This window comes from Microcebus murinus, chromosome 14 (assembly GCF_040939455.1).
Source record: "Microcebus murinus isolate Inina chromosome 14, M.murinus_Inina_mat1.0, whole genome shotgun sequence".
Lineage (NCBI taxonomy): Eukaryota > Metazoa > Chordata > Mammalia > Primates > Cheirogaleidae > Microcebus > Microcebus murinus.
The window spans coordinates 1093332-1121174 of record NC_134117.1 but is presented as its reverse complement, the minus strand read 5'-3'; the positions used below and the strand labels follow the sequence as shown (position 1 = coordinate 1121174).

General features: G+C 56.6%; 1 protein-coding gene across 3 annotated transcripts in view; it reads left to right on the top strand.

Annotated features, from left to right (window-relative positions):
* The first annotated feature begins 5191 nt into the window (after positions 1 to 5191).
* JAKMIP3 (Janus kinase and microtubule interacting protein 3) overlaps positions 5192 to 27843 on the top strand; it is an 82607-nt gene continuing 59955 nt past the window's right edge. The window contains exons 1-2 of one of the 3 annotated variants that reach the window (XM_076009690.1): positions 5217 to 5275; positions 18053 to 18731. The gene's annotated coding sequence lies outside the window, so the exon portion shown is untranslated. The other 2 variants (XM_012781440.2, XM_076009691.1) reach the window with 2 other exon arrangements.

The window sequence follows — 27843 nt, the reverse complement described above, 5'->3', positions numbered from 1 at the left end:
GTGCACATAAATGCGCCGTTTCTCTCTGGCTGCTTTCGGGGTTTTCCTTTGCCTTGGCTTTCAAATTATTTATTCAGATATTTTTTCTGAGCCACACTCTCTTCTTTTTCTGGCACTTTGACCACACGTTAGACCTTTCGATGCTGTCTCCCGGCTCCCGAGCTCTGCTCATCGGTTTCCAATCTGCTGAACGTATTGAGGCGTTCCTATTGATCCTCCTTCAAGATCGTGGTCCCGGTCCTCTGTCATCGTCATCCTGCTCTTGGGCCCATCCAGCGAGGCTTGAACTTTGGTATTATCCGTTTTAGCTCTGAATTCCTCTTTGACTCCTCTTATATCTTCATTTTTATTATTTATTTATTTATTTATTTGAGACAGAGTCTCACTCTGTTGCCTGGGCTGGAGTGAATGCCGTGGCATCAGCCTAGCTCACAGCAACCTCAAACTCCTGGGCTCAAATGATCCTCCGGCCTCAGCCTCCCGAGTAGCTGGGACTACAGGCATGTGCCACCACGCCCAGTTAATTTATATATATATATATATATATTTTTTTTTTTTTTTTGAGACAGAGTCTCACTTTGTTGCCCAGGCTAGAGTGAGTGCCATGGCATCAGCCTAGCTCACAGCAACCTCAATCTCCTGGGCTCAAGCGATCCTCCTGGGAGGCCAAGGCAGGCAAGTCACTCAAGGTCAGGAGTTCAAGACCAGCCTGAGCAAGAGCGAGACCCGTCTCTACTAAAAACAGAAAGAAATTAATTGGCCAACTTAAAATATATAGAAAAAATTAGTCAGGCCTGGTGGTGCGTGCCTATAGTCCCAGCTACTGGGGAGGCTGAGGCAGGAGGATCACTTGAGCCCAGAAGTTTGAGGTTGCTGTGAGCTAGGCTGACGCCACGACACTCTAGCCTGGGCAACAAAGTGAGACTCTGTCTAAGAACAAAACGAAAAACAGGGCAGGTGGAGCCCACATCTGTCCTTTCGTGGTCCTCAGGGGCAGTGCCTGCTGACTCGCGGCACTAAGGAGCCCAGTGGCGGGGGCTGTCCCCAGACACCCATTTGCCTCCTCTTCAGCGAAATCACGGCTCGTACAATGTGGGTGAAGAGTCCCGTCCCTTCCGGCCTCCGTGGAGAGACTGGCCGTGAGGTCGTGGGCCGGCATTGTCCTGGGGCCCTGGCGTGAGCGTAGCTGGGGGTGTGATCACAAACCCAGCGCTGGGGACGTGGGGACAGCTTCCCAGTCTTGTCAGAGCAGCCACCTCCTTGCCGGGCCGGCTCTGCGGTTTTATTCCAGGAGCAACATCTGGAGACCTGGCTGGAGCCCAGGCTTCCAGCCCCCGGTGCTCTCATCAGCACTCGGTTTCTTTTTTTCTTTTCTTTTTTTTTTTTTTTTTGAGACAGAGTCTCCCTCTGTTGCCCGGGCTAGAGAGCCGTGGCATCAGCCTAACTCATAGCAACCTCCAACTCCTGGGCTCAAGCAGTCCTCCTGCCTCAGCCTCCCGAGTAGCTGGGACTACAGGCATGCACCACCATGCCCAGCTAGTTTTTTCTATATATTTTAAGTTGGCCAATTAATTTCTTGTTATTTTTAGTAGAGATGGGGGTCTCGCTCTTGCTCAGGCTGGTCTTGAACTCCTGACCTTGAGTGATCTGCCCGCCTCGGCCTCCCAGAGTGCTAGGATGACAGGCATGAGCCACCACTCCCGGCCCCTAATAATGTTTTTTTTTTTTATGGAAAACGAGCTCCCGGATGGAGCCCGAGAGTCATCTGCATGTTCTGCCTCTCCTGTCATTTGGAGCCCTTTGTTCCTTAGCCTTTGCTTGTCACGGTGCTGGCGTTTTCTGAGCACAGGGCGGCAGTTATTTTGTAGAAACGTCCCTTTGTTTGGATTTGGCCGATGTTTGCTCATGACTAGAGTGAGGTATGAATTTGGGCAGAAATGCTTTAGAAATAAAAGTGTGGACCAGGCGCGGTGGCTCACGCCTGTAATCCTGGCACTCTGGGAAGCCAAGGTAGGTGGATTGCTCAAGGTCAGGAGTTCGAAACCAGCCTGAGCAAGAGCGAGACCCTGTCTCTACTAAAAAAATAGAAAGAAATTAGCTGGACAACTAAAAATGAGCTGGGCGTGGTGGCGCATGCCTGTAGTCCCAGCTACTCGGGAGGCTGAGGCAGGAGGATCGCTTGAGCCCAGGAGTTTAAGGTTGTTGTGATCTAGGCTGACGCCACGGCACTCACTCTAGCCTGGACAACAGAGTGAGACTCGGTCTCAAAAAAAAGGAATAAAATTGTGTTTTCTCAGCTTTCATGTTTTGAGGCACACAGCACTGCCTTGCCCGGTTACGGGTTGGCCAACTTTAATGCGTAGGTGGGCTCGTGCCGTGGCCCTCTGTCAGCGACCACATGGGAGCCGGTTCTGTGTCCCACAGACCCTGTTTCTCATCAGACTTTCACTCCTTGTGCCTTCCTTTCCTGTGCTGGTGAATCGGGGTTGTTTTCTCAGCGTGGGTTTGCTAGCCCCGCATGAGTGGAAGTTCTGGATGCGACGCGCTAGTTGGAGCAAGCCGGGGCGGGTCTCATCGTCTGGTCATGGTCAGTCATGGTCACTGAAGAACCCTGCAGTCACGCCAGTGGAATGAAGGACTCCTTTGTGGACAAGGAAGATGCTGGAAGCTCAGGCAGACAGGCACGTGGGCTGTTCATCACCCACCTGACTGTTTTCCCCAGGAGGACGCATGGTGCTCAGGCATCCACCTGGGGGGCAGGTGCCTGAGGCCTTGGAGGGCGCCATGGCAGCTGTCTCTGCAGGTCAAGGGCCAAGGGCCACGGTGCACGGGCTCCTGATGTCAGTGGGGAGTTTGGATCCGGGAGGCAGAGATCAGAGCAGCTCTTAACTGCCCAGCGCAGCGTGAGTGTGGTCGCCTTAAGTGTCAGAAGATTTGGGTGCGGTCAGAACGGCTTCCCCACTGGAACTCTTTGCAGCAGTAAATTAACATGGGGTTGCCAGGACAGACCTAGATGGGACGCCTGCTAGGGCTTATTGGGTCCATTTGACTGAAACGACAAACTCTAAGTTTAGCAGACTTGGAGTCAAGCCAGGCTCGGGCCACTCCGTGTGCTGACACAAACACGTCCACAGACCCGGAGTCCTTGTGGAAAGGAGAGGCTGGGAGTGCCTGGGGGTCCTATGCTGGCACCACAAGAATGTAAGGAAAAGAGAAACTGGCCGGGCGGGGTGGCTCAGGCCTGTAATCCCAGCACTCTGGGAGGTTGAGGTGGGCAGATCGCTCAAGGTCAGGAGCTCGAAACCAGCCTGAGCAAGAGCAAGACCCCGTCTCTACTAAAAATAGAAATTGGCTGGACAACTAAAAATATATAGAAAAAATTAGCCGGGCATGGTGGCGCATGCCTGTAGTCCCAGCTACTCGGGAGGCTGAGGCAGGAAGATCGCTTGAGCCCAGGAGTTTGAGGTTGCTGTGAGCTAGGCTAATGCCACGGCACTCACTCTAGCCTGGGCAACAGGGTGAGAATCTGTCTCAAAAAAAAAAAAAAAGAGAAACAGCTTCTGGTTTGCTCACGGCTTATCATTGCCAGAGACGGGCATCTCTAACAAACTGTCACAGAAATGGAAGCGGCTCAGGAATGTGGGATTTGCTCTGGACTGAATGGTGTACCCCAAAATCCATACATGCTGCAGCTCTAGCCCCCAGTGTGACTGTGTGTGGAGACAGGGTGTTTAAGGAGGTAATTAAGGTTAAATGGGGTCAATACGGGTGGATGCCTAACCCAATAGCACCAGTGTCCTTGTGAGAAGAGAGCCCAGGGACGTGAGCACACACAGGGAGACCACCCGAGGACACAGAGGCGGGTCTGCGAGCCGAGGAGAGGCCTCGAGAAACCAGCCCTGTCCGGGCCGCAGTGTAGCCCAGGCGCTGCCGGGCTTGGTATTGGCCTTGCAGCCCCAGAACTGCGAGAAAGTGAGTTTCTGCCGTCTGAGCCCCACAGTCTGCGGTGCTTGTGACGGTGCCGGCAGCTGGCACAGACTGTCCTCAGGCGCAGGCTAAATGTGGCGCGGGCAGGCAGCCACCCACGTCGACCGCTTGCTCCTCCACTTGCATTTGGGTTTCATGAGGAGTTGCCTAAAACAAGCTGGCCGAGGGGTAGGAAAGGAGCCTGGTGCGCAGGCGATTCTGCCCGCTGGGCTGGTATTGGGTGTCGGCTGGAAGAGGACTGCCACTAATCAGCCCCACTCAGCCAGGCCCCGTGGGGCAGGGCAGCGGGGAGGGGGATCCGCCCCGGGGGCAAAGGGCAAGCGGCGCAGGGCGCATCCCCTTGGCTGGGAAGAGTTGGCCGGGATGCTGGTCTACTGCACCTGTGACCAGGACCCAGAAGGAGCAGTTTGGAGGACTAGCTTGGGAGGTCTGGGTGGCAGGTGTGTGGACGGACAGGCCTGGACTGGCCCAGGTGTGAGAATGGGTGTGTCCCGCGTGCCCCTCACCACATGCTCCTCCTGTGCAGATGGCACCCAGCTGGGGGGCCAAGACGCCCCCTGGAGGTCGCCAGGGCTCCTCCCCTCACTCCAGCCTTTCACAAGAGGCCCGTGAAAGAGGTGGTGGCCGGCCTGGCTGGAGCCTGCACTCGGCTTGACAGCCTGGATCCCGCCAAGGCTGGCCTGGCCACTCGGCTGGCCATGGTCACCGCTGCACGCTCTGGCCACCGGCAGCTGAGACCAACACAACAGGATGTGCGCCGCACCCTGGGGACCAGCCAGTCCTCGGTGGCAAAGTGGCTTTTTCACTCAGAGCCCGTCGGTTGAGGCGGGCGGTGGGCTGTGCGCCCTGAACAGACGCCTACTCTGGGTCCGGCTTCCCTCCCCCGTCCGCCTTGTCCACGGTGCCGCTGCCCGGACGCTTACTGACCACGGGGCCACAGAAGTGAGGCAGGGACGTGTGGCCAGCGGGCAGGCTCCCCCAGGCCAGGTCAGTATTTGCCCTTCCTGCGAGCGAGCGCACTCGCCGCCGCTTACCGCCCCCGCAGCTGCAGCGGGGTCTGTGCGCGCCGCTTGGCAGGCTCCGGGCTGTGGGCTCCCGGCTCCAGCCCCGCCGCGGCGTGCGGGACCAACGCCCCGAACTGGGCCTGACCCCGCAGCGACGTCACGTGCTCACTCTGCCCCGGCGCGCACGCAGCTCGGAGATGGGAAGCCAGGAGGTAACCGCAAAAAGGCGCACGTGCGGCCGATCCGGCGGATCCGCGCTCCGCCGCGCCCCAGGCGAACCGCAGGTGAGAGATTCCTGCCGTTGGCAAGGCCGGCCGACTCGCGCCGCGCGGTGGTCACCCCCGCCCGCTCCCTCGCTCCCCGCCCGGCAGCGCCCGGCTATTTCCAGCAACGCCGCTTCGGGTCAACCGACTGGGGAGCGGCGCCGGGAGCGCGACGCGGGGGAAGGGGCGGTGTCGCCGGGGCCTGGGGTCCGCGGAGCTTGGCTTGGCCCCGCCGCGGTGGCCGAGACGGTGACGCGCCCGCCGGAAGGCCGGGCCGAGCTGGGTGAGCAGCGTCCCCTGCGCGCGGGGCGGGAGGGTGGGGCCGAGGATGGCAAGGCCTGGCCGGCACCTGGCCGGGCACGTGTCGGGTTAAGCCCCGCCGGTCCTCCCGCCGGTCCTCTCGGCCACCTGGGCGGGGCCGCGCAGGTGCTGGTCCTGCGCCTCCGCACCTGGGCGGCCGCGGCTGTGCCTGTGCGGTTAGGTGCAGCCAAGCGCCAGTCGTTCTTAATTGGTGTCTAGTCTTTAAGCCTCCCGAGTCCCGTTTCCGGGTGGCCGGCGCCGTGGCGCAGGTTGGTAATGTCAGAAGCCACAGCGAAGGGCTCGGTTGGTTCAGGGGTCCCAGGGGATGCGCCGGCCGGGACAGTTTCCTGGGAAAACCCCCTGCGCGGCCTGGACCCGGCCTCTGTGATGCGCCCCTGGGATCTGTCCCAGGCCCCTGCTTGGCGCTGGGTTTCCACCCGTGCTCCTCCGCGCGTGCAGGGCCGTGGACCAGGGTGCTCCTGCAGGACAGCGGGAACCGGTTACCCCGGGTGCCGGGGGAAGCTCCCCTGCACCTTGGGGACGGCGGGCAGGAGGAGAAGGCTCCAGGTTGTGCGTGCCAGGGTTTAGGGTTAGGAGCAGGGTCACAGGACCTGCCCAGCCCCTCCCTGGCCTTCCCCGAAGCAGATTTGTGGCCGGGAACTGACACTTGCTTTGGCAACTAGCCACAGTTTGTCCCACGTTAGCGGCAGGTGGAGCTCTGTTTACCTCCTTGTAAGCTCAAGTGTTGGGGAGGAAAGGTCCCCCCTTTAGGTGAGTCCAGGATAGTCGAGCGTCAGGAACGTTGGTGCCTTCAGGAGAGGACCCCGCTGGGCCACACCACGTCCGGTGCAGTCCCCGGGGACCGCCATGCGCACCAACCCCGGTGCCAGGGCAGGGGCTGCTCGGGGGCTGCAGAGAGCCGCAGCGCCAACGGGCTCGGGCTGTGGGGCCTCACCGCTGACCTGGAATAATGTAAACAACTGGCATCTACTCCTTCCTTGTGCTTGTCAGCGTTCTACAAAAAGGAATAATATAAGTGGAAAGAAGGAACGCTGGTAATAACGAGTATCAGTTGGGAGTTGACTGCAAATATAATTTCAGCTTTGCTTTTTATTTATTTAAAATAATTGTCTATTTTTAATTATTATGGGTGTGGCCGGGCGCCGTGGCTCACGCCTGTAATCCCAGCACTCTGGGAGGCTGAGGCAGGAGGATTGCTCAAGGTCAGGAGTTCGAGACCAGCCTGAGCAAGAGCAAGACCCAGACTCTACTATAAATAGAAAGAAATTAATTGGCCAACTAATATATATAGAAAAAATTAGCTGGGCATGGTGGTGCATGCCTGTAGTCCCAGCTACTCGGGAGGCTGAGGCAGGAGGATTGCTTGAGCCCAGGAGTCTGAGGTTGCTGTGAGCTAGGCTGACTCCACGGCACTCACTCTAGCCTGGGCAACAAAGCAACACTCTGTCTCAGAATAAAAGTAATTATTATGGGTGCATGATAGTTGCATATCTCTGTAGGGTACATGCAATGTTTGGATACAGGCATGCAATGTGAATTAATCAAATTAGGGTGACTGGGGTGTCCATCACCACAGGCATTTAACATTTCTTTGTGTTAGGAACGTTCCGATTCCACCCTCCTAGTTATTGTAAAGTTACCTAACTTATTTGGTTATAGTCACTTTGTTGTGCTATCAAGTATTGTTCATTCTATCTAAGCATCTAACTGTGTTTTGCACCCATCAATCAACTCCGCTTTATCCCCCTCCCTGCCACCCTTCCCTGCCTCTAGTAACCGTCAATCCACTCTCTATCTCTAAGAGATCAATCGATTTAGTATGTAGCTCCCACATGTGCGTGAGAACACGCGAGATGTGTCTTTGTGTGCTTGGCTCATTTCACTCAGCAGAATGTTCCCCGGTTCCATCCGTGTCGTTGCAGATGACAAAATCCCGTTCTTTTTGCGGCTATATAATATTCCATTGTGTACATGTGCCCTATTTCCTTGTGTACTCACCCACTGACACGCTGGGGCTGATCCCGGATCTTGGCTATTGAGAATAGAGCTGCAGTAAACACGGGAGCGAGGATCTGAATTCCCCTCCTTTGTTTTTTGTTTTTGAGACAGAGCCTCACCCTGTTGCCCAGGCTAGAGTGAGTGCCGTGGCGTCAGCCTAGCTCACAGCAACCTCACACTCCTGGGCTCAAGAGATCTTCCTGTCTCAGCCTCCCGAGTAGCTGGGAATACAGGCATGCGCCACCATGCCCGGCCAATTTTGTCTATATATATTAGTTGGCCAGTTAATTTCTTTCTATTTATAGTAGAGACGTGGTCTCGCTCTTGCTCAGGCTGGTTTCGAACTCCTGACCTTGAGCAATCCGCCTGCCTCAGCCTCCCAGAGTGCTAGGATTACAAGTATGAGCCACCGAGCCCGGCCTAAATTCCCCTCCTTTGGATGCATGCCCCACAGTGGGATTGCGGGGCACTTGGTAGTTCTATTTTTAGTTTTTTGAGGAACCTCCATAGTGGTTGCACTAAATAATTTCAATTTTTTTTTTTTTTTTTGAGACAGAATCTCACTCTGTTGCCCAGGCTAGAGTGCCGTGGCGTCAGCCTAGCTCACAGCAACCTCAAACTCCTGGGCTCAAGCGATCCTCCTACCTCAGCCTCCTGAGTAGCTGGGACTACAGGCATGCGCCACCGTGCCCGGCTAATTTTTTCTATATATTTTTAGTTGTTCAGCTAAATTCTTTCTATTTTTAGTAGAAAGGGGGTCTCACTCTTGCTTGGGCTGGTCTTGAACTCCTGACCTTGAGCGATCCTCCCGCTTCAGCCTCCCAGAGTGCTAGGGTTACAGGCGTCATCAACCACGCCTGGCCAATAATTTCAATTTTAAATAGGATTTTCAAGCAAACCGATGTATCAATGTATGAACTGATTGTTTTAGAGCATTATTTGTATTGAATATATTTACTCAGAAAAGCTGCTGGCATTTGTTCTCAATACTGATGACGGCTGCTTAAGTCCAGACTCATGGAGGCAAAGGGGAGAGACAGGTGGTGGGTTCAGTTCAGAGGGAAAGATGTTGTCTGTCCCAGGCGTGTGCCTCGGGGATTGTTTCTCCCACTCTGACACCCCAGGGAGCAACACGCAGGGCCTGCCTTTCCCGTGGGAGTTGGTGGCAGTTCATAGTCAACAAGTTCCAGGTTCTGCAGTTTGGGTACCACAGTTTGCATTCAAGATACTCTCGAGATCTAGGAGACTGAAAAAATGGCATAGCCATGAAAATTTATATATCTGCTATTTATATATCTGTATGTGTATATATATCTATATATAAAGAGGAAATAGTGACGTTAAAAATAGCACTTGCTGTATGCTGGGCCCTGTTCTGATTTCTTTCTTTTCTTTTTTTTTTTCCTGAGACAGAGTCTCACTCTGTCGCCCAGGCTAGAGTGCCCTGGCATCAGCCTAGCTCACAGCAACCTCAGACTCCTGGGCTCAAGGGATCCTCCTGCCTCAGCCTCCCGAATATCTGGGACTACAGGCATGCACCACCACGCCTGGCTAATTTTTTCTATATATTTTTAGCTGTCCAATTAATTTCTTTCTATTTTTAGTAGAGACGGGGTCTCGCTCTTGCTCAGGCTGGTCTTGAACTCCTGAGCTCAAACAATCCACCCGCCTCTGCCTCCCAGAGTGCTGGGATTACAGGTGTGAGCCACCACGCCCGGCCTCTTTTTAATTTTTTAAACAATTTTATTGTGGTAAGAACACTTAATACGAGACCTGCCCTCTTCGCAAGTTCTAAGTGTGCGGTGTTGAAGGTGTCGGCTGTCAACTATTGTTTCCACGTCGTCCAGCAGATTTCTAGAGCTCATTCTTCTCACTGGACGGAAACTTTACCTCTGTTGTTAGTGACACCCCCTTTCCCCCGCCCCGACCCCTGGGAGCAGCTGCTCTGGTCTTTGTTCATGTCATGACTTGGCTATCTTAGGTGCAGTCGGGCTTGTCCTGTGCATGGGTTATCTGAGCGTAAGGTCCTTGCGGTTCACACCTGAGCACATCACGTTGCTGTTGCAAATGTCAGAATCTCCTTCCTTTTCAGGGCTGACTAATATTCCACCTTATGTGCATGCCACATTTTCCTGATCTGTTTCCAATGGACTTTCCGGAGCTTGCATGGCCCCAGGAATGTGGGCCAGATGGGAGGCTGTAGCCGAGTCCGGGGAGTGCGGGGCTGGGCTGGGGGGTGGCGCTGGGGGTGGGCGAGTGAGTGTTTGTTTCTGCCATTTTTTTTGCCCTGTGATTTGAAATTTCTGATTCAAGGTGGTTTTTCATACGCTCAAGTGCTTGTTGAGTAACCTGGTTCTGTTTGCACTTGTGGGTTTCATCTGCTTCATGGTTGTTTTTACAAAGGAGGGAATTCTCTCCCTCTCTCTCTTTCTTTTTTTTTTGACAAGAGTCTTGCTCTGTTGCCCCAGATAGAGTGCCGTGGCGTCAGCGTAGCTCACAGCAATCTCAGACTCCTGGGCTCAAGCGATCCTCCTGCCTCAGCCTCCCAAGTAGCTGGGACTACAGGTGCAGGCCATCATGACAAGCTAATTTTTAAAATTTTTTGTAGAGTTGGGGTCTTGCTATGTTGCCCAGGCTGGGCTTGAAATCCTGGCCTCAAGGGATCCTCTCATCTTGGCCCCCAAAAGTGCTGGGATTACAGGCGTGAGTCCCCTTGGCCAGCCTGGCAGTCATTTCCTATATAAAGTATTAATCTATCTAAAACATTATTCCACTGCTTTGTGATTTCCATCAGTCCTACAAGAATTCAGCTGTTAGTCTCACTGTCCTTCCTCAGAACATCAACTTTTCCCCCTGGTGTTAATAGATTTTGTCGTTTAGTCTCTGTCCTTTCTCCCCCTTCCTCCTCCTCCTACAGTTTTATTCTGCCGTGTCTAGATTTTGACTCAGTTTGAATCTCTGCATTGTTATCTTTCATCGATTCTAGAAATTTGTTACTCATTATATCTTCACATTTTGCTTCTGCCCAGGTTTCCCCTCATTTCTTCTTCTAGGGGAACTTGTCCTTCTGTCTTCCGCGTCTCTGCCCTCTTCTCCGTGTGTCAGGCCTTTTCACCTGCTCGGGGCCAGGTGGTTTCCTTGGAATTGTCCTCCGGTCCAGTCTGCTACCTAAAGTGTCCGCTGTAATTCTGATTTCGATTATTATATTTGTTATTTCTAAATATGCTCCTTTTAAATTCAGATTTGGCACATCTCTTTCTATAGTTTTCTACTCTGTGAAGTTACTTTCAAACTTGTAATTCCTTTAAAAATTGAAAATGTTTGTTTGAATCGAAACATTGAAGAAGTTTGTGGGGGGCAAGGGGTATATGCAAGTTCTGTGTACTTTTAGCTAAATTTTTCTGTGACCCTAAAAAAAATAACCTGGTTTTAGAAAGTAGAACCACGTTGTGAATTGACTTTCTCAGCTCTGGTGCTTGAGGTCTGTGTGGGTCTTTCCAAGCTATCCCTACCCTGGCTCTCACTCACTGGCCTGTTTCCCGCTTGCTGGTTTTCCTGAGGTGCATGTGAGTCGCGGCCCCTGAACAGTCATTTGTGGGGCTTCTCTGGGCCTGGTGGCCATGCCCTCCTCCACACAGGGGGTCTCGGCTGCTCCCGCCAGGCTGCTGGAGGCACCCGGGCTGGGAATCGCTCCGCATCCAGCTCTCAGTGTGGAGTCCTTGAACCCCCGAGGGCATCTGCCAGGCTATTGCCGGCCCTTTTCAGCTTTGGGGTTTCCCTGCTTTCTCTTTTCCTGTTCTTCTCCTGACGCCCACCCAGGCAGCCTTCTCTGCAGCTCTGGCGGTCCTGGCTCCTCTTGCCCAGGGGTTTAGTGCTGGGCCTGCCCCGCAGGGCGAGCGTCCTGCAGAGCCCATGTGAGCGGCACCGGGTTTGTCTTCCCCCTTGCAGGGGAGCTGTGACTCGGGGATGCAATGGGGTGCGGAGGTGCAGCAGGGGTATAGCAGTGTGCAGAGGTGCAGTAGGGGTGTAGCGGGGATGCAGTGGGGTGCAGCAGGGTGGGGAGATGCAGCAGGGATGCAATGGGGTGCAGAGATGGAGCAGGGGTGCAGCGAGGTACAGCAGGGTGCATAGGTGCAGCAGGGGTACAGCGTGGTACAGAGGTGCAGCAGGGGTACAGTGGGGTGCAGAGGTGCAGTACAATGGGTGCAACAGGGTGGGGAGGTGCAGTAGGGGTGCAGCGGGGTGCAGAAGGGGTGCAGCAGGGTGCAGAGGTGCAGCAGGGGTGCAGTGGGGTGCAGAGGTGCAGCAGGGGTGCAGTGGGGATGCAGAGGTGCAGCAGGGGTACAACAAGGTATAGAGGTACAGCAGGAATGCAATGGGGTACAGCAGGGTGGGGAGGTGCAGCAGGGGTGCAGTGGGGTGCAGGGGTGCAGCGGGGTGCAGAGGTGCAGCAAGGTGTGGCGGGGGTGCAGTGGGGTGCAGCAGGGGTACAGCGGGATACAGAGGTGCAGCGGGGATCCAACAGGGTGCAGAGGTGCAGTGCAACAGGGGTGCAGCAGGGTGGGGAGGTGCAGCAGGGGTGCAGCGGGGTGCAGAGTGCAGCAGGGGTACACCAGGGTGCAGAGGTGCAGCAAGGGTGCAGCGGGGGTGCAGTGGGGTGAAGAGGCAGAGGGCTGCAGTGGGGTATAGCAGTACCTTAGGCAAAGCTGCTTTGGATCTTCCACAGTCAGCTTGTCTCCCAGGCCAGGTGGTCCACAGAGCCTGGCCCTTGTGTTGCCTTAGGTTGGGGGCAGTTAGTTCTGACCCACCCGGGCAGTTCTCCCATCCTCCATCTCCACCAGCGTTGAAGAGGATCACGGTGGCTGGAGGAGAGAGAACAAACCTGGCCTGCAGGTAGGGTGTGAGCATGAGGCTGCAGTTTTCAGTTCATCTGGGGACCTTCACTCTGTGAGCTTGGAGGAGGGAGTGGAGTGAGGTCTCCCAGGGAAAACAACTTCTCAGGCCAGGCGCGGTGGCTCACACCTGTAATCCTCGCACTCTGGGAGGCCGAGGCGGGAGGATCGCTCAAGGTCAGGAGTTCAAGACCAGCCTGAGCAAGAGCTAGACCCCATCTCTACTAAAAATAGAAAGAAATTAGCTGGACAACTAAAAATATATAGAAAAAATTGGCCGGGCATGGTGGTGCATGCCTGTAGTCCCAGCTACTCGGGAGGCTGAGGCAGGAGGATCGCTTGAGCCCAGGAGTTTGAGGTTGCTGTGAGAGAGGCTGACACCACGGCACTCTAGCCCAGGCAACAGAGTGAGACTCTGTCTCAAAAAAATAAATAAAATAAAATAATTTAAAAAAAAGAAAGAAAACAACTCATCCCAGGGCCCGGGTTGACTGTGGCCTGGGACCGGTTCTGTCCATGCGAGGGATGTACTGGGAGAGTCTAGGTTCCTTCTCTCTGTTCCCAGTGGCCTTTATTTACCAGGAACTCTAGAAATGGGTGTGTGTTTGAAAACCACCAAGGAGCCCCTCTGTGCAAAGGCTCGGGGGATAACTTCTGGGTCAGTGGTTCTGGCCCAGCCCCTCCAGGGGCACAGGTGCAGGGGAGGCCACACCTGTCATCCTAGCTGTCTGGGAGGCCAAGGCAGGCGGATTGCTTAAGGTCAGGAGTTCGAAACCAGCTTGAGCAAGAGCGAGACCCCGTCTCTACTATACATAGGAAGAAATTAATTGGCCAACTAATATATATAGAAAAAATTAGCCGGGCATGGTGGCTCATGCCCGTAGTTCCAGCTACTCAGGAGGCTGAGGCAGGAGGATCGCTTGAGCCCAGGAGTTTGAGGTTGCTGTGAGCAAGGCTGACTCCACGGCACTCACTCTAGCCTGGGCAACAAAGCCAGACTCTGTCTCAAAACAAAACAAAACAAAACAAAACAAAACCCCACGGCTGAGAGCGAGGGGTTTGAGAGCCGTGGGGAAATTACAATGCAACATCTTTTCTTCACCAGCGTTTGGGAGAGAGGAGAGCAGACCGGGCTTGCCAAGCAGCCCGTGGGCCGTGGTGAGATCAGGCTGGGAAGAGGGTGAGCCGGAGCCACGGGCAGCTCTGCCCAAGGCGGGGCAGGCCAGCTGGCGGCCCTGGCCGTGCGAACACACGTGCCCGGGTTTTAATTAACGCTCCTACTTCACCGCCTGCCCGCCTTTTTTTTTTTTTTTTTTTTGAGTCAGAGTCTCATTCTGTTGCCTGGGCTAGAGTGTCATGGCGTCAGCCTAGCTCACAGCAACCTCAAACTCCTAGGCTCAAGCGATCCTCCTGCCTCAGCCTCCTTAGTAGCTGGGACTACAGCTACGAGCCACCATGCCTGGCTAATTTTTTTTCTATATGTTTTTAGTTGGCCAATTAATTTCTTTCTATTTTTAGTAGAGACGGGGTCTCATTCTTGCTCAGGCTGGTTTCGAACTCCTGACCTTGAGCGATCCCCCCGCCTCGGCCTCCCAGAGTGCTAGGATCACAGACGTGAGCCACCGCGCCCGGCCTTTTTTTTTTTTTACATCTTAAAACGATATCTGTCTTCCCTGTGATGCTGAGTTTAAAAAAAAAATAAGAGATGAAAAAATTAATTATTTTTAATAAATTATAAAAATAAAAAAATCACTATCTGGGCTTGGGAACTCGGTCAGGGGGACACTAACCGCTGCCCTTCAGTGTCGGGGTCCAGCCCTTCCCTCCTTCCCCTCTCCCCCGGGGTCCACGTGCACTGTGCGGCCAGTCCACCAGCCCCGTGAGCCGAGCCGCAGTCAGCCCTCTCCCCTCGGGGTCCTGGGCTTCTGACCCTGCTCCCCCAAGCCTGCACAGATGCCCCCAGCAGGGATCCCAAACGCCCCTGCCCTTGAACTCCCCACACCCGCATGTGGGCCAAACATGCAACACACGCGTGTGGTCCAAACAGGTTTCCTGCTCAGTGCGGCCGGCTGTGGTGGGCCTGGGCACGGGCGCTGCCCTGGCCCGTCTGTCCTCGGCCTGCCTGCTTGTGGGCAGTCAGTGCCCGCCTTTGCAAAGTTTGGCTCTGGAGTCGGGAAGGCTGGCTTTGTCCCTGGCGAGCGGGGGGACCCTGGGTCCCCGTCTGTCCTCCGGGCCCGAGCTGCTGCTCTGACCATGAGGGCTGCGCCCAGCAGCCTCACGGGCCGTGACGTTTGGTTCAGAGGTGTCCAGGGCCCATGGGGAAGGTGCACTGCATCCAGCACCTCTGCTGCTCTCTGTGGCCGCCACACAGAGTTTGTCTTGTCTCGAGCGGTGGGCATGTTCCGTCCCAGATTTCACATGCAGACAAACCCTTCGAAACTCAAACGCCCAGAAACTTCACCATCCTCAGGAACGTCCCCGAAGGGGAGATATCACAATCTGAAACGGGGACTGGTTCCTGGTGAGTGGGAGGGTGGCTCCTCCTGCACCAGGTGCCATCGTGGGCATTTAGGTGACTCTCCGGACGCCTCCCAGGCTCCTGTGCAGGCGCAGAGCTGTGATGGTGAAGAGGTGCTGGCCCCGTGTGGAGCCTTGGAAAACCAAGGGACTTTTCTTTAAAAGGCACCCCGTGAAGCCAAAACGATCTTCTGCTTTTCTTTGCCGGGAGCTTGTCTGGACTCCTCCCCGCAGCCTCTTGGCTCGCGGAGGACTGAGCGTGTAGCTGGTGCCCGTCTAGGGTCAGAGCCCAGTCAGCTGCCCCAGTGCTACGACGGGAGGGCGGGCATCTCAGACCGCTGCCCGATGGCCTCTGACTCTCCAGGGCTCTGCAGCGGCATCCAGGGTGCCTGTGGCTGCAACCTCGGACTCGGGGAAAGTCCCTCCGCACCTGCACCCACAGCCCGTGTCAGGGACTCAACAGGGTTGTGGGGAGACCTGTCAGACCCACCCTGGGATCCGGAATCTCACCCTTGGGTCCAGAATCCACCCTGGGGTCTGGGTCCCACCCTGGGGTCCAGATGTCACCCTGGGGTCCAGATGTCACCCTGGGGTCCAGATCCCACCCTGGGATCCAGAATCCACCCTGGCGTCCGGATCCCACCCTGGGGTCCAGATACCACCCTGGAGTCCAGATCCCACCCTGGGGTCCAGATCCCACCCTGGAGTCCAGATCCTACCCTGGGGTCCAGATGTCACTCTGGGGTCCAGATTCCACCCTGGGGTCCAGATCCCACCTGGGGTCTAGATCTACCCTGGGGTCCAGATGCCACCCTGGGGTCCAGATGTCACCTTGGGGTCCAGATCCCACCCTGGGGTCCAGATGTCACCCTGGGGCTGCTCTCTCAGCCTAGGCCCCATACATGGGCCCCATACAGCCCATCCCCCAGCAGACTCGAGGCAAGGCTGCCACGTGTGGAAGGGACCCCAGGTAAGAGGAATGGGGCCCAGGAAGAATGACCAGGGAGTGACGCGGAGGCCACCCGGCTGTGCTGTCACTGGCCGGTGCTGTCATATGCATGGGGGGTCCCCAGCAGCCCCTGAGAGTGTGGAGAGAGAGCCTCCGGTTGACGCCCTGGAGGGAAGCGCGAACAGCCACTCACCGTGTGGAGCTGGCGGCCGCTGCCGGCACTGCCCTGGTGAGCTCCTGCCTTATGCCGTCCGGTTTCCCTGGGGGGAGGGCAGGAGACTCACAGGGTCGGTGACGCAGAGCAGTGGGGAGATGCAGGAGGTTGCGGGAAACTCACACTTTGTCTTGAGGGCTGGTGCTATTAAAAATGTACACAGATGCCCCTCGACTCATGGCGGGGCCACACCCCCATAAACCTGCCATAGGTTGAAAATGCGAAAAATGCATTTACTAGCCCCACGCGCCCATCGTGAGGCTGAGCACCGCGAGCCGGGGCGCCCGCGCCCTAGCGTGGGATCCGAGCTGAGCTCCAGGGCTGCTCCTTTGGCGCCACTGGCGCCGTGCCCGGGAGCCCTGCCGTGCCGGCTGCCGCGGTGCAGCGAGTCCTGGGGCCACGGTGTCTGTCTCCACCCGAGCAGCCTCCCACGCCAGCGTCCCGCACCTGCAAGACGGAGCCCCAGGTGCCAGCTCCCGCTGTCCCCACGGGAGACAAATGGCCCTGGGAGCCCGCCCCGCGCGCACTGGCAGCCCCCCAAGCCCACGCAGGAACAGTCTCAGGGTGTTGCTGAGCTCCCCTGCGGATGGGGGGCAGAGCCTTTCCTCCCTGGCGTTCCTGTGGGCGCTGTGCCCAGCTGCTGCTGGCAGGGCGGCTGGCGTGGCCATGGCGATGAGCTGCCTCCAGCGTGCCACTTGGTGCCAACCAGAGGACGTCATGCCCCGGCTGCAGGAACGAGGGCGTGGGGTCCCTGCTGCCGGCCAGCGTCTGGCATTTTACTGAGGAGGGAGGTGCAGGAGATCAGCTTGCCCAGTTGGGGGCCGGGAGATGCCAACGCTCGAGTGTTTCTAAGTAAAGGGTCTTTAGCATGGTGACCGTGGCCACGGCCGGGCCCGGCCACGCCGCCCCTGAGTGGGAGGGGAGGCCGGGGCTGGGCCTGCAACTCACGGTGTCAGGAACTGACATAATGAAGAGTGGACATTGGGGCTGGGCGCCGTGGCTCACGCCTGTCATCCCAGCATTCTGGGAGGCCAAGGCAGGAGGATCGCATGAGCCCAGGAGTTTGAGGTTGCTGTGAGCTAGGCTGACACCATGGCACTCACTCTAGCCTGGGCAACAGAGCGAGACTCTGTCTCAAAAAAAAAAAAAAAAAAAAGAGTGGTCGTTGGCAGGGGAGACTGTTTGGGTCCTGCTGGGGCAGCGAGCCCCCAGGGAACTGTGGGACAGGTGCCAGCAGGGCCTGTGCGGGCCTGGGACGCAGTGAGGGGCGGGGAGCCAAGTCCCCTAAAGGGGCCGGTGAGACCAGGGTCACGTCAGACCAGGCGACTCTAGGCACCCTCCTGCCCAGAGGCCCGAGAGCCAGCCTGCTCCGCAGACCTGCCGCGCCGGCCTGTGTCCCCGGGGGCTCGTTCTGGGTCTGGTCTGGGGTCTGCGGCAGGCTGGGCTCCCATGTTCACAGGTCACACGGAAGTGCTGCTGGGCGGGTCTGTCTGCTTCATGCCTACGTTGTTTTTTTTGTTGTTTCTGTTTTTCTGAGACAGGGTCTCGCTCTGTTGCCCAGGCTGGAGTGCAGTGGCGTGATCACAGCTCACAGCAACCTTGATCTCCTGGGTTCAAGCGATCCTCCTGCCTCAGCCTCCTGAGTAGCTGGGGCTACAGGCACGTGCCAAACATGCCCGGCTAATTTTTCTATTTTTGGTAGAGACCTGGGGGGGGGGGCGGTGTCTCGCTCTTGCTCAGGCTGGCCTCAAACTCCTGAGCGCAAGCGATCCACCTGCCTCAGCCTCCCAGGGTGCTGGGGTGACAGGCGTGAGCCACCGCGTGCCCAGCCTCATTCCTGCATCTTCCTTCTTCAGAGCTTAACGGACACTAATCCCTTTTATCATCTCACCATCTAAAATGAGCAGTGCCCATCGGAGCGGACGTTCGTGCACGTTTTTGACCTCATGGCTGCGCAGACTCCGCGGGGGGCTTCTCTAAGCAAGAGGAAGCAGGCCGGACGTCATCCAGAGCAGCCGGCAGGCCGAGCCGGGCAGCGCCGTGGCAGGACGGTGCGTGATGCCTCCACCCCTGACTCCTCTTCACGTGAGACTGTGGCCCAGCCAACCCGAGCCCGGGATCCTCCTCCTCCCAGTACAAGGAGAGGCGCTGCCAGGATCCCAGCTGGAGCCCGAGCCCAGCCGGCGTGCAGGGAGGCCGCTGCAGGCTCCTCTGCACTGGCCAAGCCGGGCGCGGCCTGGCGCCAGGATGGCCTGTGTGTGTGGCGGGCCGAGCTCCTGCGCGCGATCCTGGCTCGAGGGTTCTACCTAGAGACGGCTCCGGGAGATGGTCCCTCCCCCTGGATGCGGTCACCGCGTGGTAAATTCCATCTGAAAAATAAAAGCTGAGCTCTTTGCTGAGTCACAGAACCTTCGGAGCTGATTCGCAGGCGCTGGGCTGAGCCCCAGCCGAGCCGAGAGGGAGCCAGTCACACGGCGGGCCGGCCGAGATGAAAAGGGAGAGGGGAGAGCAGCAGCCGTGAGTGTTTATTTCCCGGGTGCTGCAGAGGCTTTGCTGTCTCGGGCTGGGCTGCGTTTCTGAGCACAGGTCTGTTCCACTTGCGTTCTCCCCTGTATTTAGCATGCACGCATGTGTAGCCGGGAAGTTCGCAGCTTGGAGAATGTGGCATCTTCAGTGTGCAGAGAATGTCACAGGGGAAGACGCCTAACGTGCCCCTTTCTGCGCTTGAGCTCGTGCACGCTTGGCAGGAGGGCTGGGCCTGCCTCTCGGGGAAAGAGATTCGCCTTTAAAACAAACACGGGTGTTTATTTCATTGCGGATTTAAAGCCGGTGCTTGTTCACACGGCAGCCGTGGGGTGGGGTTGACAAGTTGTGACTCTGCTTAGCCCTGGTGATGGTGGCCGTCCCTCCCGGCACCCAAGCAAGCTGCTCTGCGCAGCCTGGGAGGCCTCCAGGGGCCATCTCTCTCCTGGCTGAATGGGGGTAATCGATTGGATTTCTTTGCTGCTTGTTTTCTTTTTTAAGAATAAGTCAAGGCCGGGTGCAGTGACTCATGCACGTAATCCCAGCACTTTGGGAGGCTGAGGCAGGAGGATCACTTGAGGCCAGGAGTTTCAGACCAGCCCGGACAGTATAGTGAGACCCCCGTCTCTACAAAAAAATAAGAAAAATTAGCTGGGTATGGTGGTGCATGCCTGTAGTCCCAGCTACTCAGGAAGCTGAGGCAGGAGGATGGCTGGAGTCCAAGAGTTCAAGGCTGAAGTTAACTATGATCACGCCACTGCACTCCAGCCTGGGGGACAGAGTGAGACCCCATCTCAAAAAAAAAAAAGGATGGGTCAAACCGGGTATAGTGGTTCCTGCCTGTAATCACAGCTACTCGGGAGGCCGAGGTGGGAGGATTACCTGGGGCCAGGGGTTCAAGACCAGTCTGGGTGACATAGTGAGGCTCTGTCTCACAAAGCCAAAGGAACCAAAAGGATAGGTCGTGTTTATGCCCTATCGCCTGTCTGTCCTCATCACCCGTCTGCCCATCAGTTGGGTGGCGTCTTCTCCATGAAACTTCATCAAGCATCACAAATTGCCTATCGACACCACTCCTCATGCCAGGAACTCAAGTATTTTGGGGAAGCAACAACTCATTAAGAAACTTCCATCACATTTCTCTGAAAGAAGCTGTGACATTGCGCCTCGGTTTCTCTAGTTGTTCAGAGCAAATCTGCTGCTGATTTGGGCTGGCAGGGCTGAGTACTTTGCCACAGTAACTCTGGCGATAGACAGCTTTGCTGATTCTCGTTGAGAGCGTGCAGGTGAGCTGAGGGTGCAAATGCCATTGCCTTTGATTTCATGCCTGGCTCCCGGGGTGGGAGGACTCGCCGCGGCACGGGTACTTCTCATTCGAAACCGAGGTCGCGGTTCCTGGTGCTCACAGAACTGCCCCCCCCCCCCGGCCTGCCTGGTTCCCTCCCCGGTGCCACAGGGAGCCCCGTTAGTGACTCCCAAGCCTGAGTCAGGCCTGGCCTCATCTCAGACCCTGCTCAGGACAGGGGACGCGCCAGGTTGCTCTTTGCCTCAACCCCTGTCGGTGCATTTTCTTGAAAGAATAAAATCGCCTCCTTCCTTGAAAAAGAAAAAAAAAAAGAAACCGAGATGGGAGCTACAGGTTTGAGAATATTCTCGGCAGACTGGAGCTGCAGCTCCTGAGGGGCCGGGACAGGTACCGGGACCAGGCCGGGCGGACCCAGGCTCTGCCCTGGCGGTGCTGCGCGGAAGGTCAGCGTGTGGGTCTCAGAAGACACGGTCTGTGTCCCGTGGAAGGCGGTGTGCTCACTCTGGAGGCTGGGGGTGCACAGGCACACGTGTTCGTGCCTAAGTCTCCTCTTCCCTGGTTCTCTGATGGCTGGCGAGCACGCCTGTCACACGCAAGAGCCGCGATGCCACGGAGAACACGAGTCTCCCATCACTGTCAGAGGGCCCTCAGGATCCCTCTGCTCCCCGTCTCTAGATGCCGGGTGGCCCCATGCGAGGGGGCCGTGGGGAAGGAGCGGCGCTTGGCCTCTCTGAGTGTGCGCGTCCTGCGGAAGTTCTTAGAAGGTTCTTCCTGACCGCAGGCTTCTGCGAGAGGGGGATCCATTCAGGACAGACGCCACACCTCTGCTGCCCCAGCCTCCTTGGTTTCCGGACAGGTGAGCCAGGTGTGCTGTGGGTGCAGGTGGACTTTCCGTTCGGATCCCGACACGCCTGTGTTTAGCGCGGGGACTGGAGAGGCCGGGATGCCAGCCGCCGAGACGAGGAGTCTTTTTATTTTATTTTTTTTATTATTTCGAGATGGAGCCTCACTCTGTTGCCTGGGCCAGAGTGCCGTGGCGTCAGCCTAGCTCACAGCAACCTCCAACTCCTGGGCTCAAGCAATCCTCCTGCCTCAGCCTCCCGAGTAGCTGGGACTACAGGCATGCACCACCACGCCCGGCTAATTTTGTCTATATATATTAGTTGACCAATTAATTTCTTTCTATTTGTAGTAGAGATGGGGTCTCGCTCTTGCTCAGGCTGGTCTCGAACTCCTGACCTTGAGTGATCCTCCCGCCTCGGCCTCCCCGAGTGCTGGGATCACAGGCGTGAGCCACCTCGCCCGGCCTGGACGCTGTGTCTTTCTGTAAAAGCCTGTGTGGGTCCCCAGCCTTACCCCGTGAACCGCTGGGAGACGTCTCCCCTGGAAACATGGCGCCGTTGGACCCGCACCCCAGCAGAGCTTTGAGCTGGGAGAGGCGTGTGTCGAATGCCGCCGACCGGAGCTGCCCCTCCCTCTCCCTGAGCCCGGTGCTGCCTGGGCCGCCCTCCTGCGAGGGCTTGTGCACCACACACGGGCCTGCCCTGCAGTCATGCAGGAGACACGCCTGTTCTCCTGCGGTGTGGCCCCGGAAGGTGGTGAGGCTCTGGGGCCACGCTCCCATCATGCTGTCACCTCCCAGCACCTGGCGTCTACGCCATCTGTGCCATCCCTGTACAAGCAGGTGTGGCCGGGAAACCACACCTGCGACGCAGGGCACTGGTCTCAAAGAAGAGGCTGGGCTCCAGGTGCAGCCGGAGTCCCACGTGGTGGCATGAGTCCTCTGCCAGGTGACTGCCGGCTCAGCAGGAAGGGCGTGGCGCGTTTGGGCCCGGAGGTTCTGCGGCTGGGATGTCACGCTCCATGCTGAGGTGCGAGGTCACAGCAGCGGCGGCGCTGACCGGCCGTTTGCTGCGGGCCAGCGGGAGTCCACCCAGTGGCGGCCTCGCGGCCGCGGGTTCCTCTGCCTGGCCCCCAGCCGGCCGCCCAGCACCACCTGCTCTCCGAGGAGCCTGCGTCTCCCTGCCGCGGAGCCCACCTGGGCCAGAGGGAGGCAGGTGCGTGGCCGGGGACCTCGCCGCGTCCCCTCTGCGGGAGCGCCGCGTCCGTGCCACGCACTGAGGATGCTCTCCCCAGGTCCACGCCGCCCTGTCGTGTTGAGCCGTGAGACCCAGCGTCACCCTGACAATGACGGGTGTGTGGTCAGCGCCGGCACTTGGAGGACACCATCTGTGCTGAGGCCCCGCAGACGCCCTGGTCAGTGGGGTCACACTTGTTTCTGTGGTGGGGTCACGCGTGTTTTTTTTTTGAGACAGAGTCTCACTGTGTTGCCCAGGCTAGAGTGAGTGCCGTGGCATCAGCCTGGCTCACAGCAACCTCAAACTCCTGGGCTTAAGCAATCCTACTGCCTCAGCCTCCCGAGTAGCTGGGACTACAGGCATGCGCCACCATGCCCGGCTAATTTTTTTTTTTTGTATATATATTTTCAGTTGGTCAATTAATTTCTATTTTTAGTAGATTGGGTCTCGCTCTTGCTCAGGCTGGTTTCGAACTCCCAACCTTGAGCAGGCCACCCGCCCCGGCCTCCCAGAGTGCTAGGGTTACAGGCGTGAGCCACCGCGCCCGGCACTCGTGTGTTTCGGTGGTGGCCTATAGTCAGGAGGCGGCGAGACTCGGACGTCCCTGAGGCTCTGAGGACATTCGAGGCGGCCCCACACGTCTGGGTCCGGCGCCCACTCTGAGTGCAGCCGTGGGCTCCCGTGGCGAGTCCCTGTGGTGGCCACGTGCCACGTCCCTTTCAGAGTGATTGGCAGGTGAGCGGCGCTTGGCAGCTGACCACGGCTCTGGTCCCAGGCGGGCGGAAGAGCAAACCCGCGGCAGGACGACTCTGGGCGGCGGGCAGCAGCGAGGCTGGGAAGGCGGCAGCCCTGGGCGCCTCCCCGGCCCGTGGCTGCGGCGTGTCCGCTGGGCAGCTGTTCTGTGCTCCCGGTGAGAGGGCGCCGGCGGCGCTGGGCTGGGCGGGTGCACACGGCCCCAGTGCGGGTGTCCGCGCCACGGAATACGGACGGGCCTCGGCTTCCCAGCCTCGGGAGGGCCCAACCCGAGGGAGCGTCCTGCAGTCTCCGCGGCGCCCTGGACGGCCCGCGGGGCGGGGCGGGCGCGGGGCGGTGCGGACGCGGGGCGGAGGGGACGGACGTTCTCGGGGAGGAATCTGCAGGAGAGGGCTTCGCCCAGCAGTCGGGAGGCGCTCCTGCCGCGCTTCGTCTTGGCGCGACAGCGGGGTTTGCCTGGCGGTGCGGGGAGGGCCGCGCCTGCGCCCAGAACCACGGCCGCCGCGCCTGCGCCCAGAACCACGGCCGCCGCGCCTGCGCCCAGAACCACGGCCGCGGCCTCCGTGTCAACCTCGAGTGCTCACGAGGCCACGGGCAGCACGCGTCACCTGTGGCCCGGCAGACCCCAACGCGGCACGCCGCCCACGGCGTCACGGCCCGCTGGCGCCATCCGAGCCGGCTTCCCGCCGCGGCGCCCGGTGGCGTCCCCACCTGGACGCGCCGCTGCGTGACGACACCGTCACCGTCACCGTCACCATCACCCCTCTGAAAGCGTCTCTTACGCTCTGCCGCCGTTCAGTCAGCAAGCCGTGAATTGCCCGTATGACGCGGGCTACGTGCTGCCGCCCCACGCTGGTATGTCCCCGCCTTCCTGCTGCCGCCTGTTTCCGCCTGTGCTCCCTGCGTGATCCTGATTGGGTAACTTTTGAATCCCACTGTCTTTGATTGGATGTTAAAGCTTGTTGTTGATTGGATGTTAAAGCTTGATGTTGATTGGATGTTAAAGCTTGATGTTGATTGGATGTTAAAGCTTGATGATGATTGGATGTTAAAGCTTGATGATGATTGGATGTTAAAGCTTGTAGTTGATTGGACGCTTTTTGAGCCCTACCAAGGGTATAAAAGCAGGAGGAGAACAAGGAGGGGGGCAGAAGATCAGAAGGGAACCGTAATGCTAGGTGTGCTGAACCTGCTGGGGGAGGGGGATAAGGCTGTTCTCCGACTTTTCGCTTGGTTCTTTCCCTGGTCAAGAGCTGTAGCGCTAGCTGTGCGCGTTGCCACAACATCCTTTTACTTTTAACGTGTTTCTGTCTTTATAAAGTAGTTTCTTATAGGTGGCGTAAAGGAGATTCTTATCTTTTAAAGGAAGTTTAGTCTGGCTAGGTGCAGTGGCTCACACCTGTAATCCCAGCACTCTGGGAGGCCGAGGTGGGCAGATTGATTGCTCAAGGTCAGGAGTTCAAGACCAGCCTGAGCAAGAGTGAGACTCCATCTCTACTATAAATAGTAGAGAATAGAAATAGAAATTAATTGGCCAACTGAAAATATATAGAAAAAATTAGCCGGGCATGGTGGCGCATACCTGTAGTCATAGCAACTCAGGAGGCTGAGGCAGGAGGATTGCTTAAGCCCAGGAGTCTGAGGTTGCTGTGAGCTAGGCTGACGCCACGGCACTCTAGCCCGGGTGACAGAGTGAGACTCTGACTAAAAAAAAAAAAAAATGTTTAGTCTGAAAACCTGCCTTTTTACCTGTGTTGTTTAGCCATTTACATGTAGTGTTCGGTGCCGTGGCCGTGTTTGAACCCAGCTCTCTGCTGTCCTTTTGCCCTGGTGTGATCTCTCCTTGCGTCCCCTTGTTGCCTTCTTTGAATTAAGCAGTTTTCATGACTCTCTTTTACCTCTGCTAATGGACTTACTCGTGCTTCTCTTTTTGTTTATTTTTCATTGCCTGCCTTAGGGCTTTCAGTATCATCTATAGCTGTTCACAGTCCTTGGTGAAGAAATCACGCTAATTCACATGCCCTTAGTGACTTCCATTTCCTTCCTCCCATTGTTTTTGCTGTTGTTTTCAGATGTTTTGCTTCTGTGTGTTGTAAACCCTAAATACGTTGTTTCTAGGTTTTCTTCCTATTGCTTAGCTTTTTTTTTTTTTTTTTTTTTTTTTTTTGAGACAGGGTCTCACTCTGTTGCCCAGACTGGAGTGCCGTGGCCAGATCACAGCTCACTGCAGCCTTGAATTCCTGGGCTCAGGCGACCCCTCCTGCCTCAGCCTCCCGAGTAGCTGGGACTACAGGTGCTCACCACCACGCCTGGCTAATTTTTAAATTTTTTGTAGAGACTCTGGGTCTCACCATGTTGCTCAGGCTGGTCTCAAACTCCTGGGTTTAAGTGATCCTCATGCCTCAGCCTCTCAGAGTGTTGGGATTACAGGCGTGAGCCACCGTATCTGGCCTATAGTTCTTGTATATAAACTTCCCATATGGTTTCGCTTATTTCTATATATGTTATAAACCCTATGATGCCTTGCTACCAGTTTTGCTTTGAATAACATGCTGTCTTTCAAAGGGATTGAAAATAAGAAAAAAGTCTTTTATATACACCCCCTTTTTTTTTTTTTTTTAGCATTTTGAGCATTGAGCATTCTTCATTTCTTTGTGTGGATTCAGTTTCCATTTGATAACATCTCCTACACCTGAAGAGCTTCCTTTAACAGTTTTTGTACTCCAGGTCTGCTGGCAGTAAACCCTTTCGACTTTTGTTTGTCTGGAAAAGTCTCTATTTCCCTCTCTCTCTCTTTTTTTTGGTAACAGCTTTAATAATCTATAATTCACATAGCTCACAATTCACTCATTTAGGTGGGAATTCACAGGATTTTTTAGTATGTTGACAGAGTTGTGTAACCATCACCACAAATTTAGAGCATTTCCGTCACCTTCCGAAGCAACTCTGAAGCTGTTATTAGCACACTTCCCATCCCTCCCTGCCTGCAGTCCACGGCAGCCGGTAACCCACCGTCTTTCTCTGTACCTCTGCCTGTTCCAGACATTTCCTGTAAGTGGGTTGTTTCTACTTTTTGGCTGTTATGAGTAATGCTGCTGTGAGCGTCCATGTGCGAGTTTCTGTGTGGACAGGTTTTCATTTCTCTTGGACGTACACCTAGGAGTGGAATTGCTGGGTCACGTGGCCCCTCTGCGTTCACCTGTGTGAGGGCCTCTGTAGTAACCCCTGTGAGGACATCTGTGTGTCCCTGTGTGAGGGACTCTGTGTACCTGTGTGAGGGCCTCTGTAGTAACCCCTGTGAGGACATCTGTGTGTACCTGTGTGAGGGCCTCTGTGGTTACCCTTGTGATGGACTCTGTACCTGTGTGAGGGAGTCTGTACCTGTGTGAGGGCCTCTGTAGTAACCCCTGTGAGGACATCTGTGTGTACCTGTGTGAGGGACTCTGTGTACCTGTGTGAGGGCCTCTGTAGTAACCCCTGTGAGGACATGTGTGTGTACCTGTGTGAGGGCCTCTGTGGTTACCCTTGTGATGGACTCTGTACCTGTGTGAGGGCCTCTGTAGTAACCCCTGTGAGGACATCTGTGTGTACCTGTGTGAGGGACTCTGTGGTTACCCCTGTGAGGACATCTGTGTGTACCTGTGTGAGGGACTCTGTGGTTACCCCTGTGAGGACATCTGTGTGTACCTGTGTGAGGGCCTCTGTGGTTACCCTTGTGATGGACTCTGTACCTGTGTGAGGGCCTCTGTAGTAACCCCTGTGAGGACATCTGTGTGTACCTGTGTGAGGGACTCTGTGGTTACCCCTGTGAGGACATCTGTGTGTACCTGTGTGAGGGACTCTGTGGTTACCCCTGTGAGGACATCTGTGTGTACCTGTGTGAGGGACTCTGTGGTTACCCCTGTGAGGACATCTGTGTGTACCTGTGTGAGGGACTCTGTGGTTACCCCTGTGAGGACATCTGTGTGTACCTGTGTGAGAGACTCTGTGGTTACCCTTGTGATGGACTCTGTACCTGTGTGAGGGAGTCTGTTTACCTCTATCAGGGACTCTACTTCTGTGAGGGACTCTCTGTTCACCTCTGTGACGGACTCTGTTCACCTCTGTGTGGGACTCTCTGTTCACCTGTGTGAGGGACTCTGTTTACCTCTGTGAGGAACTCTCTGTTCACCTCTGTGAGGGACTCGGTGTGTACCTGTGTGAGGACTCTGTACCTGTGTGAAGGACTCTGTGTGTACCTGTGTGAGGGACCCCATGTGTACCTGTGTGAGGGACCCCGTGTGTACCTGTGTACGGGACCCCATGTGTACCTGTGTACGGGACCCCATGTGTACCTGTGGGAGGGACCCCGTCTGTACCTGTGTGAGGGACCTTGTGTGTACCTGTGTGCGGGACCCATGTGTACCTGTGGGAAGGACCCTGTGTGTGTGTACCTGTGTGAGGGACCCTGTGTGTACCTGTATAAGGACTCTGTGTATACCTGTGTGAGGGACCCCGTGTGTACCTGTGTGAGGAACCCCGTGTGTACCTGTGTGAGGGACCCCGTGTGTACCTGTGTGAGGGACCCCGTGTGTACCTGTATAAGGACTCTGTGTATACTTGTGTGAGGGACCCCGTGTGTACCTGTGGGAGGGACCCCGTGCGTACCTGTGGGAGGGATCCTGTCTGTAGCTGTGTGCAGGACCCATATGTACCTGTGGGAAGGACCCCGTGTGTGTGTACCTGTGTGAGGGACCCCATGTGTACCTGTATAAGGACTCCATGTATCCCTGTGGGAGGGACCCCGTGTGTGCCTGTGGGAGGGACCCCGTGTGTGCCTGTGGGAGGGACCCCGTGTGTACCTGTGGGAGGGACCCCGTGTGTACCTGTGTGAGGGACCCCGTGTGTACATGTGGGAGGGACCCTGTGTGTGCCTGTATAAGGACCCCGTGTGTGCCTGTGGGAGGGACCCCGTGTGTGCCTGTGGGAGGGACTCCACACTCTGTGGAAGCTCCTGCAGCATTTCACATTTCCGCCCACCGTGTGTGAGTACTGTGCC